At 38.2% G+C, this 19,100-nt stretch overlaps 1 protein-coding gene and 1 pseudogene across 2 annotated transcripts in view; both read right to left on the bottom strand.

Annotated features, from left to right (window-relative positions):
* The window catches only part of RAPGEF2 (Rap guanine nucleotide exchange factor 2), a 269,038-nt gene that overhangs the window by 180,964 nt on the left and 68,974 nt on the right, over nt 1-19,100 (bottom strand).
* Nucleotides 3,593-5,600, bottom strand: LOC104678088 (annotated as a pseudogene). The gene is made up of 2 exons (XR_004054908.1): nt 5,495-5,600; nt 3,593-4,336 (listed from the first exon to the last, which is right to left on the bottom strand). The product of XR_004054908.1 is annotated as a peptidyl-prolyl cis-trans isomerase A pseudogene (transcript).

Below are 19,100 nucleotides of genomic sequence, written 5' to 3'. Positions count from 1 at the left end.
TCTTAGTTATATTAACAGGAGTGGCAGGCAACATATAAGTAATGTCTCACTACGTAATGTGAACTTGACCAACGTGGATTTTGGTATGTAGGAAAAAACAGAGAAATTATGGCAAAGATATCAAGAAATCTCTGCTCTCCGACCCTGAAAAATGAAAGAAAGTTGACTAGAGATAAGCAAAAGACACGCAAACCGAAGGAGGAATCTGTGTTTAAGCTTTTCTTAAATCAGGATGTCAGCAGCCAAATATTAGTTACCATAGATCGCATAAACAACAAAAAGCAAAAAGGAAAACAAGTTTTCTTGTCCTTTCCTAAAAGCAAGCAGGACTAAGCAATGTCTTAAAATAGGAAGATTTGAAATGAAAGGCAATGTGTGCCTATCACCTCTTTCTACCTTCTCACCAAGTGTCAAGAGACCTTACATTACCCAGGCCTCATATCGGCTCACTATGCCCTGGTCTAAGAATTAAAAGCAGGCAATCTGAACACAATCAGTAGGAACCCTTAAAACTTGTACAAGAACTGTCTGTTGGCATTTGTACTTCCATAGTCCAAACAAACCTCCAAGTGGTATGAGATTTCAGGCAGCACAACCAAGAGAAATTAAATCTACGAGGAGTGTAAGGGAGGAGATTTGGGGCATGAAAGGCCACTGCAAAACAATCCAGCTCTGCCCTGCCCAGGAGCTACCCCCACTCCTTTCCTGCCCATAGTAGTCACTCCTATTTCTCCTCCTTCACTTCTCACACAGAAGTTTCAACCTTTATTTCCCCTTAGTTGTTGGCTTTTATTAAAATAATTAGTTGGCATGGAATTGCCTCTACCAGCAAAAAAACAAAAAGGCAAGTGAGTAAGAATGGGGTGCTGAGAAGTCCCGCTCCTCAAACCAACCTGAAATGTGCAACCATCAGTGAAAACCAATGGCTGCACATCACAGAGCAAGACTTTTCTCTTATTAAGATGCACAAAGAAATGTGTGGCCTTCAGGGAGTTACACTTTTAGAATCTTCTTTTCTCTATGCAAACAAGAAACATTCATAGAAGGACATTTCAACCAACAACTACAGAAAAAAAAAAAATGCTGAAATGTTAAATTACCTAGAGTATCTCAATGTCCATTTTGGTCAAAAAACTATGACACACAAACTGAACAATTTCTAACCTTCCCAACTGCACTTCCTAAGACAAATGAAATTCATATGACGACTACTATTTTAAAGGACTCTAAAAAAAAAAAAAAAAAAAAGTAAGCTATTTTTTCCCCAAAATTCTCTAGTCATTGAGCACAAACAGGAACATGTTGCTCTAACCAGGAAGCAGCATTTTTTAGAACAATAAGCCTTTCGTTTTACCCTAGGAAGGACATCCTTTTTTCAAAAATAGACGCTACTTGAAAGTAGACTGAAGTTATAAAACCATAGTAGCACAGTGGACAAAGATATTGATAGACCAATTGGAATAAAGCTTTCCCATGAAAAACAGACTCCCTTTTTTTTGTCCCAAATGTAAACCAGATTCAAAACCCAAAAGCATCCTTTAAGTACTTTAGGAGAGTGATTGTTCACAACCTATCCAAAGTCAATCCTCTTGCTCAAAGTCTGTTAACATAATACATGCTAGGTCAGGCGTGGTGGCTCACGCATGTAATCCCAGCACTTTGGGAAGCAGAGGCGGGTGAACTGCCAGAGGTCAGGAGCCCAAGACCAGCCTGGCTAACATGGAGAAATCCCTGTCTCTACTAAAAATACAAAAACTAGCCAGGCGTGGTAGTGTGCACCTGTAAGCCCAGCTACTTGGGGGGCTGAGGCAGGAGAATCGCTTGAATCTGGGAGGTGGAGGCTGCAGTGAGCCGAAATCACACCGCTGCACTCAAGCCTGGGTGACAGAGCAAGGCTCCGTCTCAAAAAGAAAAAAAAAAACATAATACATGCTAATGGGAAAGAAGTCAGAGGGAGAGTACCCCACATCCTGGGCTCTCTAATTTTTCCTAAGAGACTCATTCAGAATACATAACTGGCTTCATAGCAAACTTACAATTCACTTACAAGTAGCTTTTAATTTCATTTGTTTGCAGCATTAAGATCTCGCTAACAATCTACAGTATGTCTTAATATGATCTTTGGAGAACTGAGAGCAGATTACTATTTCTCCACCTCCTCTCCCAACTGACTGCCCATACCATATGCTGGTGTGATCCCTCCTATCCTGTATGGACTCTTTGCTGCTTAGACACAACAAAAAATAATGGGGTGGGGGGATTATGTTACACTGCACCATGAGAAAAAAGGCATTATCTTTTTCCTTTAAAACGGGTTTTGTTTCATATATGAAGCTACATATTTAACTGTATTTGGAACTGGATTGATCCCTTTAAAAAGCCTATCTTAATGGTCAAGGAAACTGAGGCCAAGACTGTGTCATAATTAGCAGGCCTGTGGAGGTTGAGGCCTAAGTGGTAAATGTCTACGGACTTAAACGTAAGGAGGAAGAGAAAGGAGCATCTTGCTTAAAGCAACACTAGTCACTGGATAAGAACTGTCCTGATGCCAACATATTCTTCCTTGTGGATCTATCAGAGAGAGGAACTTGGAAAGATAAAATGAAATTTATCCTTTTGGGCAAAAGATCACTAGCAATGAATTAGACAGCTACATCTTGAACATGATTAATAAGGGGGTTAAAAGCTAGATTATCCAATGCTCAAATTCACGTCTATACCCAAATGGGGGAGGGGCAGAAAAGGGGAAGTTCTGCAAGTTTCATTATGTTTACTGATACAGTATGGTTAAGTGGATATGGTATGGTTAAGTTGCAGTGTTTTATTTAGGAGATCTCAAACACTTCTACACTAAAACATACAAAAGAGCTATCCTAAGAAGGAGAGAGATGTAATAAAAGGAATACAAGCTTTGGAGTCAGATGGGGCAGAGTTCAAATCCTGATCCCCAGCACTCCCTAAGTGTGTGACCCTGGGTTTGTTAGTGAGACCATATTTGCAAAACAAGGTGAATAATATCAATGCAACTAGGCTGTGTGGCTGAAATTACACATAGTTTCAGTACTGATAGTTTTATGCCACAATCGGATCCTGGAAAAAAAGGTGATTGAGGCTGGGCGCGGTGGCTCAAGCCTGTAATCCCAGCACTTTGGAAGGCCGAGGCGGGTGGATCACGAGGTCAGGAGATCAAGACCATCCTGGCTAACATGGTAAAACCCCGTCTCTACTAAAAACACAAAAACTAGCCGGGCGTGGTGGCAGGCGCCTGTAGTCTCGGCTACTCGGAGGCTGAGGCGGGAGAATGGCGTGAACCCGGGAGGCGGAGCTTGCAGTGAGCCGAGATCGCCCCACTACAGTCCAGCCTGGGCGACACAGCAAGACTCCGTCTCAAAAAAAAAAAAAAAAAAAAAAAAAGGTGATTGAGTTTACTGCCAATGAGATCTGAATGCAAGCACAAGTAATCCTAAGAATATAAAATTTAAAATTTTCCTGAGACACTTACTATGTATATCAGAATTTTTACAAATTAACGTATCCTTTTATGATGTGTCTGTATGCCAAAAAAAGTCAAATTAATTCTTTTTTTTTGTTGTTGTTATTTAGTTTTTATTTCATAATCATAAACTTAACTCTGCAATCCAGCTAGGCATGGGAGAGAACAAGGAAAACATGGAACCCAAAGGGAACTGCAGCGAGAGCACAAAAATTCTAGGATACTGTGAGCAAATGGGGTGGAGGGGTGCTCTCCTGAGTTACAGAAGGAATGGTCTGGTGGTTAAGATAAAACACAAGTCAAACTTATTCGAGTTGTCCACAGTCAGCAATGGTGATCTTCTTGCTGGTCTTGCCATTCCTGGACCCAAAGCGCTCCATGGCCTCGACAATATTCATGCCTTCTTTCACTTTGCCAAAGACCACATGCTTGCCATCCAACCACTCAGTCTTGGCAGTGCAGATGAAAAACTGGGAACCATTTGTGTTGGGTCCAGCATTTGCCATGGACAAGATGCCAGGACCTGTATGCTTTAGGATGAAGTTCACATCTTCAAACTTCTCCCCATAGATGGACTTGCCACCAGTGCCATTATGGCGTGTGAAGTCACCACCCTGACACATAAACCCTGGAATAATTCTGTGAAAGCAGGAACCCTTATAACCAAATCCTTTCTCTCCAGTGCTCAGAGCACGAAAATTTTCTGCTGCCTTTGGAAACTTGTCTGCAAACAGCTCGAAGGAGACGCGGCCCAAGGGCTCGCCGTCTACGGCAATGTCGAAGAACACGGTAGGGTTGGGTTGACCATGGCTAGTAGTACAGGACTTTCCTCGGCAGCAGCGTCTGCAAAGCCATGAATTCTTATAATATTTATAAAGGGCCCCTAAATTGTGTCTTTTATAAATCCAGATTTTTAGATTAGGTTTAAAGAGAAGTGTACCTGACATATATTTTATCACATCTGTTATAAATATACTTTCCAAATGACACTAGTATGAAATCTCATATCCTTAAGACCGAGAAAGAGGAGAATGGGGAAATTTTCCAATTTGAAAACAGTAACTTAATTTTTCCTCCAAGAAAGATTGGCTAGAAACTTATTTAAGACTGGCAGAACTGGACAACAAAGTATTTTCCTCTCTAATATAGGTTTACCTTCCATAGCTCAAGACTGTTTTACAACACTTAAAATGAAGCTGTTAAAAAAAAATTCTGCATGCATTCCATTAACATTTGGACCTACAGACTTAAAAACATTCCTTACAATATTTACACTTCACTCTTACAATTGTTTAAAATTATAAGAGGTTTCCCACAAGTTTCAGGTCACATTGGAGTTACTGAAACTGTCTTTGAAGATCTAATTTAATTTAGCACAATGCTTGGATATTTTTTCATCTGTGGATAGTATTAGAAAACAAATTAAAATGTTGTATATATTTTCTTCTAAAATATATCCACACAACTGAAGTATCATTTGAATAAAACTTGTTATATTGAAGTAATTCAACATAACACATCAGTAGCATATTGTCAGGTTAATCCTTTTTAACATTTTTTGGCAGTATTTCCCAAAATGTACCCCACAGTACCTTGTCCTGTACAACACTGTATAGCATGTATTTCTGCCAGGTTCACAAACTACATTAAAGTTCATGCAGGAGAGGGACTAATAACTTTACCCACAAATTTCCCAAACAAGGTTAATGCTGTCTTCATTGGAGGTAGGGGCAGAGGGTGCCTGTTACCTCCGGAGCACATATCTGTTAACACTGTTTCAAGCACACCATGTTCAAACCACCTTGTTCCAAGGCTCCCCACACTGGAATGAAACCCAAACACCAACAACCTCTTGCACCCTTTCCACATGATGACCAGCAGTCTTTGGGTCCAGCCTAACACAAAGTCCCTCCAAGTACTCTTCTGTCCTCCTCTGCTCCAAGACCTCATTTAAAACTGGCAGTGAAAACTTCCTTTCTGAGCTTCTAAAGTTCTTACTACCTTGACCATTCACATTAGGCCCTTCACACGTGCTGTATGTGGTCACTTTAATAGGTTTGTATTTTATGTCCTCAATCAGAGAAGCACCTTGAACAAAGACACTCATCTTCTCTTACATCTCTTTCTCAGCTCTGCATCTAGCAACGGACGGTGGATGTGCTGGGTGCAAAGGAAGAAAACGCCAACATTCCTGCAGCAGTGGTGGTATGCACGACCTTAAGCACTCCCTGAGAACCGGGAGAGAAAGAAAGGGAGGAAATATGTTTTCAATCTGGGTGTTACAGCTTCAGAAAACTCATACCTATACAGGCTGAAACAATTCTGTAAATAACCACAAGGTGGCAGACCGGACCAACCGTCCTTCCTGGAACCCAAAAGCAGTCGCTGGTCTCACAAGCGATTCTACACAGAGATAGGGGTTTAAAGCATTCCTGAAGATGATCTCAAAAAATGTGATGATTCCTTTCTCTTTGTGTCCCTAAAGACAAGGGGCAGGAAGTGGGGAACAAGTCCATCAGCACTCCTATTAAAACTGTGTAACTTCTATCATCCTTAGCGGGGAAATGTTTATTTTAAAATAGCCTCCCCACATCTTTGTAAAGCACCAGAACAAATAAAACAAAAATGTCAGATCACCAGCCTGCTGAGGTGCTTTGTGCATCCGAATCACTCATACCCCAGAGTTACATCATCACATGCTTTTGAACAATGTAAGAAAAAAAAAAAAAATCCATAGCAGAGTGTATGGTTTTCAAAATAACATATATATATTATTTTAGAGTTACAATAATTACTTTAACCCTAAATCATATGAAGGCAAAATACTGTTTCTGACCTTACTAATTTACACTCGAAAGAAAAACAATCTCCAAGGACTGTGATTTCAATTCAAATTCACGTCAAAGCCCAGGAAAACCCGATAATGATATTACTGGTCATGGCTGATAAGGCCCTCGTATATTTCTCCAGCCTCAGATTCTTAAACATTGTAAGACACACGTATGGCTTAAACTTTATAAGACACATGTATGGCTGAGTGCAGCCAAACACGTAATCCCACAAATGGCTTGCTTGAGTCCAAGTTTGAAACCAACCTGGGAAACACAGTGAGACCCCATCTCTATAGAGAAAAAAGAAAACAAAATTAGCCAGGCGTGGTGATGCACACCTGTGGTCCCAGCTACTGGAGAAGCTGGGGTAGAAGAATCACTTGAGCCCGGGAAGTTAAGGCTACAGTGTGCTATCAATGTGCCAATGCACTCCAGTCTGGGCAACAGAGCAAGACCTTATCTCCAAAAAAAAAAAAAAAAAGCCCCTTGTATGAAGAATTCTAGAGGTAAATTATAAAGACTCAAGTTGTTCCGTTTGTCTAAAACTTCCTCAGGTTTCTTTTCTAGAGGAAAAAATAAATCAATCAAAAATAAAATTTCCTCAAGTGCTTTCCACTGAAAAAGGCATTTTTTTAAACTGAGTTTTTGAACAATTCCTAAACTTGAGACAAAGGTGATTAGTAATTACCTCATTAATTAGCCATAAAAATTACAAAACAGACTTGCAAATTACAACAAAACACTCTCTTATCCCATTCGTCTTCTAATTCAAGTTGGTGTCAGGGAGCCCAAGCGCAGTCAAGTGTCAAGGGACAAGAGTTGAAGAAGGTACAAAGTACTTCATAAATTTGAGGGGACAGATGAAGTATCATCTATAATCTGCATTCTCAAAGAGTTGATCTCTCATTGAAGAAAACACAAGGGTTAAATGATATAGTCACAACAGAGGTCACAAGGCAGTTTTTATGATTATTAATGGGTGTTTTGTTTAGCAAACTAAAATGCATACTAAGCACCATGTTCATTGTCATGTCCCAGGAGAAAATGATCCTGTAAGCAAGTTTCATTTGTGAAGTTACAATTTTTCATTAGAAGAAGCAACAGTTTAGTTTTCACCAAAAACTCATTTTGTTAACAAATAAGAAAATAGAAAGTGCCCAAGATCAGTCCGCAATTCCTGTTTTCAAGAGTCAGTATAAATATTTCCCCTTTAGAACAATATATTACACCACCAAGCCTACAGCTTCCCAGAATTCCCATCTCTCAGGCAGCAAAAATACATTTAACAAAAGATACCTTCGTTTTAAAAGTATCTTATTTTAATAGACTCTCAGACGGCAATATTTGTAGTCAAATTTTAATTTACATGTGTAGATTAACATACTATACTTGCACTGGTTTTCTCCATCAAAAGTTAGCACGCTGTGAATGATTACATTTAACATTTAAGTAAAACAACCAAAAACGTAAAGCAGCTGCATATACACAAAGAGAACAGAGGCACGGACATACACTCTCTCTCTAATAAAATGATTCCTGAACTATCTTCGATTTCAATTAAAAAATAACATCAACCAAACACCTTCCCCCCAAATTCTCCTCTAACAATAGAGTTAAAACCTTCAGCTTGGTGTTCAATTAATTTCCCAAATACAGTCTGGCTCCTAGAAATCTTGCTGAGCTGAGGGTGGACAGACAGGGGCTGCTATACATCACTCCACTGAACTCCTATCTCTGCAACAAGGGGCCCTAGAGTCTGCACAAATCACCCTCAGGAAACCTCAAGTTTCTAATACCAACCTAATTCCAGAACCACTATCAACAGCACTCATTTTGAACATTCACTGTACAAATCTCAACAGTCCTACAGTGGTAGAATTTAGACAGTCTTAATAAAAGCAAAGCAGAATAGGTCACTGAGGATACCAGTTCTTTATTGCCTCTTAGCAAAAAGGAAGTACTCTGTGAATGGAAGTAGGTTTTAAATATAGAAAATTTCATTGCAGCCATTTTTCTAGGACAAAAGACAAAAATAATTTGACATCTGTTTTTCCCATCTTGAATGTTTTACCAAGAGTCAACCACCAATAGTACTACTTATTCTCAAATTTTTTATTTCTCAAGAGGACAGGAGAAGCAAATGAGAATATTCCACATATGTAATTAAAGCCTTCCACCTTTATTGGTCAGAAATGAGTTAAAATGCTAAAGAAATCTTAGGTCTGTTCAAAATTGATCTCTTTTAGACCTATCCATAAAAGGTGAAGGAGCAGAGAAGAGGAATAGTTTATCCAATCAGATAAACATTTAGGGAAAGGGTGCAGAGGAGGGCAGTTACAGAAATTGTGCGTTACTGAATTTCAAAGAAGAACCAGAGACTTAAAAATATGTAAAAATATGTATTTTCTAATCAAGTGCTCCACTAGAAGGGACAGCAAGTTAATTATAGTTTCTGAAGTACCTCACCTTTCAATACATGTTTTGAATTCTCCCTTGAAGCTAAGAATCTCACTTTACTTATCCTACTAATAACTGCTTTACCTCCCCCACTTAAAGAGGAAGTAGCATGCATGCATTACAGCTTAAAATTGTACATGTGTACATTTGATTTACATGACAGACTCCATCACATTCATAAACAGACCTTTACCTTCATAACATCAATACTCTGACATCCTATCCCCAACATCTAAAGCCCTCCCATCATCATTACCAAGATTCTCCAGAAATCAGAAGGAAGCAAAGAGGCCTTGGGGTGGTGAGAATGAACATCCTATGAAGTCAATTACTGCAGAGCAGCCATCACAATCAGAACGGAAGATGAATAGGGAAGGTAGGAAAACGGTTCCCAACTTCACATTTCCTAAAATACTTGTGCATAACTTAAAATGTGTGTTGCCTCAGAGCCAGTGTTGTAAAAGGTGGTTGGGTTTGTCTATCAGCTACTGCATCTGAGAACTACAGGACTCATACAGGAAGAAGGAAAAGGAAGCTATAAAATATTTTCTTGGTAAAATATTTCAAAGAAGTCTAGTGAAAAAGTTCCAAATGTAGGTCCACCGGAGAATTCTCACTAGTGTGTGGCAAAATAAGAGAGTAAGGACAAGTTGAGATTCTTGATAAGTTTAATGTATTCCATTTAAAGAATTCTCCTTTATTATGGGATTGTAACCTTCCCTTTTTTTTCTCTTATAATGTCATTACTTGAAATTATATTGCTACTAGTTAGTAGATCACTGTTTTATCTAATATCCTCAATAGAAGAAATGTTTTAAGTTGCCTACCTTATTTTGGTGCTCTAACTCTTGAACGGCAAGGGTCTTGCCGTATGAAGGGCAATGGTCTTGGCTTGATGAAAATCTAAAAACTTGGGACACTTGTCTCTGACACGTACCTAAGCAATCTTAACTGACTGAGGTGACTGCAAAGTTGCAGAATTATTTACCTTTTACTTCCAGCTCTTATTCTCTATGAAAACTTTCCAGAAAAAAAAAGTATTCTAGGTGTGTTGACCCTCTCCCATGAAAGATTTAAAAAAAAAAAAAATTTAAGAGACACTCCTTTTACATTAAAGATATATCTGAAACTACTAGTGGAACTCTGGGCCTTGGTATAGAATGAAAAATTTGCAAAGTGACGTAGGAAGACGTTGTGGACAGAACAGGCAGAGTGCACCTTTCCAGGCAATTCCCCTGCATACTCTCTGCTTGCCAGGCCACTAGGCTAAGATGAGTCACTTGAGCAACACTGACTGAGTTCAATATCTGACTGCCATTTACCAGCCTGGCATCCCTGAACAAGTCACTCAACCTCTCTGTGGCTCAGTCTCTCCGCCAGTAAAATAGGAATAATAACAGTATCTAAGACTTGTGAAGTGAATCATCAGGGCCTTGACACTTTCTTTTGTGAGCACTGGCATGTGGAACATTACTGCTGTTCAATTTAAAGGTAATTATGAAAATCTAAGGGAGAGGGGTACCTCAGGGTGAAGGAGGTTATCAGTAACTCTTCGGCTTCTGCCAAAATATGTCAGGCTGCAGAGATTTCCTACAATATACTCAAAATAGCATTTTAGTTTTTCTTTTTTGTTTTCTTACTTAGATAATTTCTGGTCTTAAAGTAAAATACAATGATGCAACACTCTAATAGTAGACAGCTTAAGAAGTAGACAAGGGAACAGAACAGAGAGATTAGAATTAAATCCACCATTTATGGTAACTGATTCTCAACAAAGGTAGCAAGAGCACAATGTGGGAAAGAACAGTCTCTTCAATAAATATTGTTGAGAAAACTGGGTATCTACATGCAGAAGAATAAAATTAGACCCTTATTCACACCATACACAAAATAAACTCAAAATAAAGACTTAAACGTAAGACCTGGAACTGTAAAACTAATAGAAAACATCTGAAAAGTTCCATGACACTGGTCTGGGCAATAATGTTCTGGAAATGACACCAAAAGTACAGGCGACAAAATCAAAAACAGATGAATGGGATCACATCAAACTAAAAAGTTTCTGCATAGCCAAGAAAACAGTTGGGCTACAGAGACAATCTACAGAATGGGAGGAAATAAAGTTGACCCTCAGTATCTATGAGGGGTTGCTTCCAGAACCTGCCCCCGAGGATTTTCCGTATATAAAATGGCACAGGGTTTGCGTGTAGCCTATGCACATCCTTCCATATACTTCAAATCATCTCTAGATGACTTATCATATCTAATGCCATGTAAATACTATGTGAATAGTTGTTGTTATACTGTATTGTCTTTTTATTGTATTAGTTTTTACTGTTGTATTGTTTATTGGTTTTTTAAAAAATATCTTCAATCCATGGTTTGTTGAACCTGCAGGTACAACCTAAGTATATGGAGGGCTGACTGTCTGTGTAAACCATATATCTGATAGGGGGTTAATATTCAAAATAAATAAGAAAAACAACTCGACAGCAAAAAAAAAAAAAAAACACAAGTAACCCAATTAAAAAATAGGAAAAGGAACTGAATAGACATTTCTCGAAAGACTACAAATGGCCAACAGGTATATGTAAACATGTTCAAGATCACTAATCATCTGAGAAATGCAAATTAAAACCACAATGATAAAACCTCACACCTGTAAGAACGGCTGTTTAAAGAAAAAAAAAAGGATGAACATTGAAGAGGATGTGAAGAAAAGAGAAATTCTCACTGTTGATGAGAATGTAAATTAGTGTAAATTAGTATATCCATTATGGAAAAGAGTATGGAGGTTCCTGCAAAAAAATTAAAAATAGGACTACCATATATGATCACGAGGTCCCACTACTGCCTATATATTCAAGGAAATGAAATCACTATGTTGAAGAGATGCCTGCACTCCCATGTTCACTGCAGCATTATTCACAACAGCTGAGATATGGAATCAACCTAAATGTCCCTCAATGGATGGATGAAGAAAGTGTGGTATATATGTGTAACAGAATATTAGCCTTAAAAAAGAAAGAAATCCTATCATTTATGACAGTATAGATGAACCTGGAAGACATGTTAAGTGAGATAAGCCAGGCATACAAAGACAAATACCCTGTGATTTCATCTATATGTAGAATCTAGAGAAGTCGAATTCACAGGAGTAGAGAGTTCCCACAGTGGTGACCAGGGGCTGGGGAGGAGGGGACTGCTGGGGAGACGTTGATCAAATGATACAAAATTAGCTAGGAGGAATAAGTTTGAGAGATCTAAGGCACAACATGGTAACTATAGTTTACAACAATATATTATATTCTTAAATCACTAAGTAAATTTTTAGTGTTTTAACCACAAAAAATAAGTTGAGGTAATATATATGTTAATTAGCTCAATTTGGCTATTCCACAATGTATGCATATTTCAAATCACGTTGTACACCATAAATACCTATAATTTTTATGTATCAATTTTTAAAATAAACTTTTAAAAAGAAGAGAACAGCAGAATTTGACATGTAATCAAGAGTATTTAATTAAACACACATATTTTTCCTAATACAAATGACAACTTCTATTTAGTCTCAAATTTCCATATAGATTCGGAGTTGAGGGGGATCCAAAATCTGTTCAGATGTTATCCTTTCCCTTCATTTGCAGTTCACTGGTAAATTCAAGATACTTGCTCTGTGCAAAGCACTGTGCTGGGATGTTGCCTCGGAGATACAAAGGTTGGTACAATATACTCTGGCACTCAAAGAAACTTAGTTTGCTAGAATAGATAAAAGGTTCTCACAAATGGCCACAATGCAAGATAGAAATTCAATTATGAATCACAGTTGTCAGAAGACAAGTTTTCTTACTCCCAAATTCACAAATGCTTTCTTCCACTCTACCACTGCTGCCTGATAACAAAACTTCTATATCCTATCACACACAGTCTTCTAGCCTTTGATCCTCAAGCTACCCACAAAGCAATTATATAAAAAATAATAAATACCTATAACTTCTCATTCTTCCATTGGCAAACTGTTACTGAGTACCTGCTATGCATAATGAAAAGCGACCGTATCCTACATGTAGCATCAGGTCCTTTTATCATTAGAAAAGAGGTGTCATTTTCAAAGTATATCTTTTACTGAGTTATTTAAATTTATGACAGTTCAATAATAATTTAATATAAAGTGATGTCTTCTGCCAAAAAGTACTAATAAATCTGCATGCTCCTGGGGATGCAACCCAACTTGGCAGAATCACCAGCTGTGCTGAACCACATGTGGGGCCTGGCCACCCGGCATCCAGTCTGCCTTCCTTTGCAAAGAACTAGGGAGGGAAAAGAAAAATAAAAAGAGGAGGCTAAGGATGGATTTGTCTCGTGTATGCTGACTGGTCATTCACTGTAAAGTTCTGGCTATTAAATGTATGCAGGTACATTCCTTTTGTCCATTTTCTCAACTATCCAGTTACTATATAACCTTTGGGAAACTGATCTTTGCCCCTAAATTGACTGAAATTTGTTTCTACAAGATCACCAGTGATCTCTTTAAAGCAAATCCTTTTTCTTCTTGGGCCAAGAATAGTGCCAAGCTCTATTCTAGATGGCAGGAACACACTAGCATATAAAATAGCCAAAACCACTGTCTTTTCTAGTAAGACAGACAATATTAAATAAAACATTTTTTAAAATTTGACACAAGCAGAAAAAAATCACAAAAGGAAAGGGTATGAAACTTCAGGAAGGCAGCCAGTGCTGTGTGGCCTTGGAGGTTCCCTGGCCGGACATGGGCTCTGCAGGCTGCACCAGGCTCTGCGGTCTCTCCATGTTAGGGACTCCCAGGGCTGGTCTTTGAACGGTCATTGTTCTTCATAAGGATCCTTATGAAGGATCGCATCTATTCTCACCCTATCTTTACAACTGACTCCTGGACTCTGACTTTTCTTACAAACCACCACAATTCCCAGCTGATTAGTTACCATTTAAAGCTGCCGAAGCGTCATTTCAAATGGTAACTAAACTCCACACTAAATTTCCCCAAAAAAACCAGCCAAACATTTAAATTTCTCTACTTCTGGTGCCCACACCAGTGTCCCAGCTATTCCAGTGAAAACCACGTAGGAGTTTTCAACTTAGTTGCTACTTGTAGCAACTATTTTCTGTTTTTTTCACACATTTAATTCGTCGTGTTTTTTTTTTTTTTTTTTAAATCTTGTTAAGTCTCCTGTCATACTTCTTTTTTTCATTTCTATTTCTATCCCATGGTCATTTCGGGGCCTTCTCTTCTTTCACCATGTACAACATAAACCAAGTAAAGGACCCCAAGTCATTTTTTATGCGGCTGCCCTGCCCTGCCGGAATACATCCATTGATCACCAAATTTCAACTATGTTACACGGGCACATCATCATGCAGCATCTGAGGTCTATTTCAGTGTTTGCCCACATCAGCATCCACTGCCCAATCCATCCTGATGGGCAACTCAACTCATATCCTCTGAGAAACCTTTTTGGACCACTCTATCGTGTTCTCCCCTTCTCTAATCTCATCAACATTTACTCATGTATCACAAATAAGGAAGTTATCATATGTTCATTTTTATTGTCAGCTTTTTAAATGTATATATGAAATACCTGTGGAAACAAGACAATATAGACACTACTCAATAAAGACTGCATTGCTCCCCTACAGGGACCATACCCTACACTTCTTTTTACTCCCCACAATCCCTAGGAAACTGGATTCTGGAATTCTGGAACTCAAGGGACAGAAAGTTCTGTAGCAATGGCTGTGTTAACTTCTCTAGGTTAACTACAAAGTAGATCAACAAAGCAATGAGACTAAAATCCCACAGCAGAGGTAAAAATGCATGTCTGATCAGTATTTATTATCTGCAAAACAGTACATTTCCTCTAGAAGCATTCACTCCTCACCCCACAGGCCTCCACCACACCCTGTCTCATTGCCAGAGCCCTGAGGGTTTGCTCAGTTTTGATTTATGCTTCTGCCCTTTTCCTTACTTTTTTTTTGGAGATGGAGTTTTGCTCTGTCTGTCGCCAGGCTAGAGTGCAGTGGCGCAATCTCGGCTCACTGCAACCTCCGCCTCCTGGGTTCAAGCAATTCTCCTGCCTCAGTCTCCCAAGTAGCTGGGACTACAGGTGCCCAGCTAATTTTTCTATTTTTAGTAGAGATGGGGTTTCACCACGTTGGCCAGGCTGGTTTCAAACTCCTAACCTCGTGATCCACCCACCTCGGCCTCCCAAAGTGCTGGGATTACAGGTGTCAGCCACCACTCCTGGCCCCTTTTCCTGACATCTTTGGAGCACTAATCCACATTTGACTAATCCCACTTCCTAATTTCTTATTTCATTGTTCAATGACATATATATATATATATATATATATATATATATATACCTTTCTTTTATCCTCTGTGATTTCTTTTCACATTTTTCAAAACATCCATTGTTAGCTAGGCACAGTGGTTCATGCCTGTAATTGCAGCACTCTGGGAGGCCAAGGCTGGAGGACTGCCTGAGCCCATAAATTCGAGACCAGCCTGGGCAACACAGGGAAACCTCAACCCTACAAAAACTAAACAAATTAGCTGGGCATTGGGGTAGACTCCTATAGTCTTCCCTACTCAGGAGGCTGAGGTGGGAGAATTGCTTGAGCCCAGGAAGTCAAGACTACAGTGAACTGTGATCCTGCTGCTGTACTCCAGCCTGGTCAACAGATTGAGACCCTCTCTCTCAAAAAAAAAAAAAAAAAAAAAAAAAAAAAAAAATCCACTGTTTACACAATTTGACTGATGTTCAACATCCAACATGCTAAAATGAAAATACCTGCTTCTATATTCAACCTGATATGAATTATTCACTAATGATAACCTGACTTCAAAAACCTTTAAGCAAAGAGAAGACACATTTAATTCTATTTACATATACAGAGATGTACAGATATAGATATAATTAAAGAAAATCATTACCAAAACATATCTGATCTGAATGATTTCCTCCAAGTTACAAATGTATTGACTTTAGGCCGGGCGCTGGTGGCTCACACCTGTAATCCCAGCACTTCGGAAGGCCGAGGCGGGCAGATCACAAGGTCAGGAGATGGAGACCACCCTGGCTAACACGGTGAAAACCCCGTCTCTACTAAAAATACAAAAAATTAGCCGGGCGAGGTGGCAGGCGCCTGTAGTTCCAGTTACTCAGGAGGCTGAGGCAGGAGAACAGCGTGAGCCGAGATCGCACCACTGCACTCCAGCCTGGGTGACAGAAGGAGACTCCGTCTCAAAAGAAACAAACAAACAAAAAACCAAAAAATGTACTGACTTTAAAATAAACATGAATATGACCCAGGTAGGAAAAAACAGTTACTCCAGAAAGGATTAAAACTTTTCACCAGTTTTTATATTTTAATGTTCTATTTGATAAAGTAGTATTTAAAACAAGACTCCTTTGTAATGAGTCATCATTTAATTAATATCAAAATACCTTGAGAGCCCATAACAGTTCAACAAAACAGCTGGAAATCAAATATCAGAGATAATTACTCACAGCTGGCTTTATTCAACTGATGTCATATTAAATAAACTTATCCTACAGACCTTTTCCCCTTCCCCAAAAAAGAAAAAAAAAATTCTTTAAGAAACATAGAAGGCTCTTTGTGTGAGATTTTTTTTTAAATGTGCAGAGAATATTCCACTACTAAAGATTTTCCAGAGTACGTTAAAGATTTTCAGCAGGAATACACTGCTGTATTTTATACCATCCTGTATGCTTGCAATATTTTGAACTTTGTTTTTCTTAAATTTTTCTTAAAACTTAAACAAAAATAGCAAACTGAACTAAGTCAGAAAATATGCTGGACATCTAAATTTTTATGATTCTTGCAGTCAGTTTACTATTTTGATATTGGGCTAAACTTATTATTTTTGTAGAAATGCCACATTTCAACAGCTTACTAATATAAACTATCAAACCAAAGTATTAGTTTCAAGCTGTTTCAAACCATTATTTAAACCATTGTATTATATTGTGCCACCCAAGTTATATGAATGTATTCATATAAATGATTTATCAACAATAACTACCTATTATATGCCAGACACTGTGCTAAATGTTTTATATCTATTATCTCTAATTTCCATAAAATTTCACATGTAGACAACTTATATCTAATAATCACCAAAGGGAAAGATATCAAAGATAGTTTTCAAACTGCTACATACATACACTAATTCCATAAGCCAGGTTATTATTATCTGCTGCAGTAGAATTTTCAAATCCAAAATACAGATATTTTCGTTTTCACTCCTCTCATTCATCCAAATTCATTCTTATATTCTCTCCCCTTCTCCTTCCTGTCTCTCCAGATTAATAAGGAAGAAAACAAACAAACAAAAAAAACCCTACCAGTACCATTGATACATGTTATGATTATCTACCCAACAAACTTTGAAGTCATATTTTATGAAACCTCACAAATAGTCCTGATATGTGAGATACAACTAAGTTTGCTCATTTTATCCATGTACTACTATTTCTTCACACTCATCTAGACAGACTCTTGATGTGATTTTTACTGATGTAATAATCCCTTTGTTTTTCAGATCCTCTTTCATCTTTCAGTAACTCCTTCTTGGCATTTTTTAAAACTATACAGTCTCTAGCACATAGTAAGAACTCAGTTCAAATGTGTTGAGTCAGTAAATAAAACTTTTCTTACAATACACTAGAAAAAGTGATTTTTATGCTTATCAAAAAATTTAAATAGATTACCACCAAATTTTCTTGACATGTCTTACTTCCACTATTCATTTATGCATTTTAAGTAAACATTTTTATCAGATCTTTAGTTTTTGCACATAAGCCTAATTTTGTGCAACACACAATATGAAAAATATAAGCTTATATTTAGAATGCTCTTGAATTTTCACTGAGCTTTTATAAACCCTCTTATTTGCTTTATTCTAATAGTACAAACAACCATTTTTTACCACCCCACAAAAGCAAAGTAGGCATCCACAAATAACCACACCTATTTCTCTATCAAGACAAAGTGCTTATTCAACACTCAACATTTATACCTTGCAATAAATGTCTGCATGATCATCTCTCACTATGTGAGGGACTAACAGGATGTTATTGGGGGTTCTGGAGGGAAAAAATTCCGTCACAATTGCCTACATTTTACAAATTTGTAAAATAGGTAAAATAATAGTATATAAAATTAGAACAAGAAAAACCACCCCACTCTTATAATTGAACCATTTACCTCAAGCATATCCATCTTTTGGTAGGGATAAATACCTACTAGCTACCTTTTCTGGAATACTATGATACAAAAAAAAAAAAAAAAAATTAAGCCCTTTACAAAGCTCAGCAAGTGGTGCACAGTCATCATCAAAAATGACTCCTTTCTGGAACAGGTTTTTCGAAGTGAGGAGGTGCCAGGTAACAAAGAGAAGATTCTAGATTATAGCCCACTGCCTAAACTCTCTGACATTTCACCTATTTCTTCCTCCCTGGGTAATCTTATGGAAAAAAAAAAAAAAAATTACAACGAACCTCAAAAGAGACAACTGAAATGTGTACTTTAATATACCCTGCACGCTGGCACTGTGGGTAAGAGACTGATCTCTGGAGCCAGGCTGAGATAAAATCTACACCTCTGCCACTTGCATGGTTTTTAACTGTGGACAAGTTACTTATAACCTGAGAATCAATTCCATTTGAAAATTCAACGCACAGGGTTGCTGAGGGCTATAATCTAGAATCTTCTTTTTATTACCTGGTACCTCATTAAATGAGGGAACACCAGCAAAACCCTTAGGTTCCATTTTGATAGTTTTATCAAACTATCACATGTACTGCAAATACTGTGCAGATGTAATTTAAGTAGGTTCTATAATCCAGGTTTATTAATGTATACAACAAACCTGAATTTTAAGTGTAAAGATTTACGAATATGCTTCCCAGGTGGTTGAAAATTATTTCCTAAGAACAATTATAACAATTAATTTTTTCAATATAAAGATTCCCAGACTTTTTTTTTTTTTTTTTTTTGAGACGGAGTCTCGCTCTGTTGCCCAGGCTAGAGGTGCAGTGGTGCGATCTCGGCTCACTGCAAGCTCCACCTCCCAGGTTCATGCCATTCTCCTGCCTCAGCCTCCCCAGTAGCTGGGACTACAGAAGCCTGCCACCATGCCCGGCTAATTTTTTGTGTGTGTATTTTTTAGTAGATACTGGGTTTCACCACTATGTTAGCCAGGATGGTCTCGATCTCCTGACCTCGTGATCTGCCCGCCTCCGCCTCCCAAAGTG

This window comes from Rhinopithecus roxellana, chromosome 2, assembly GCF_007565055.1.
Source record: "Rhinopithecus roxellana isolate Shanxi Qingling chromosome 2, ASM756505v1, whole genome shotgun sequence".
In the NCBI taxonomy this organism is placed as follows: Eukaryota; Metazoa; Chordata; class Mammalia; order Primates; family Cercopithecidae; genus Rhinopithecus; species Rhinopithecus roxellana.
This window is presented reverse-complemented; position numbering and strand designations above follow the sequence as displayed.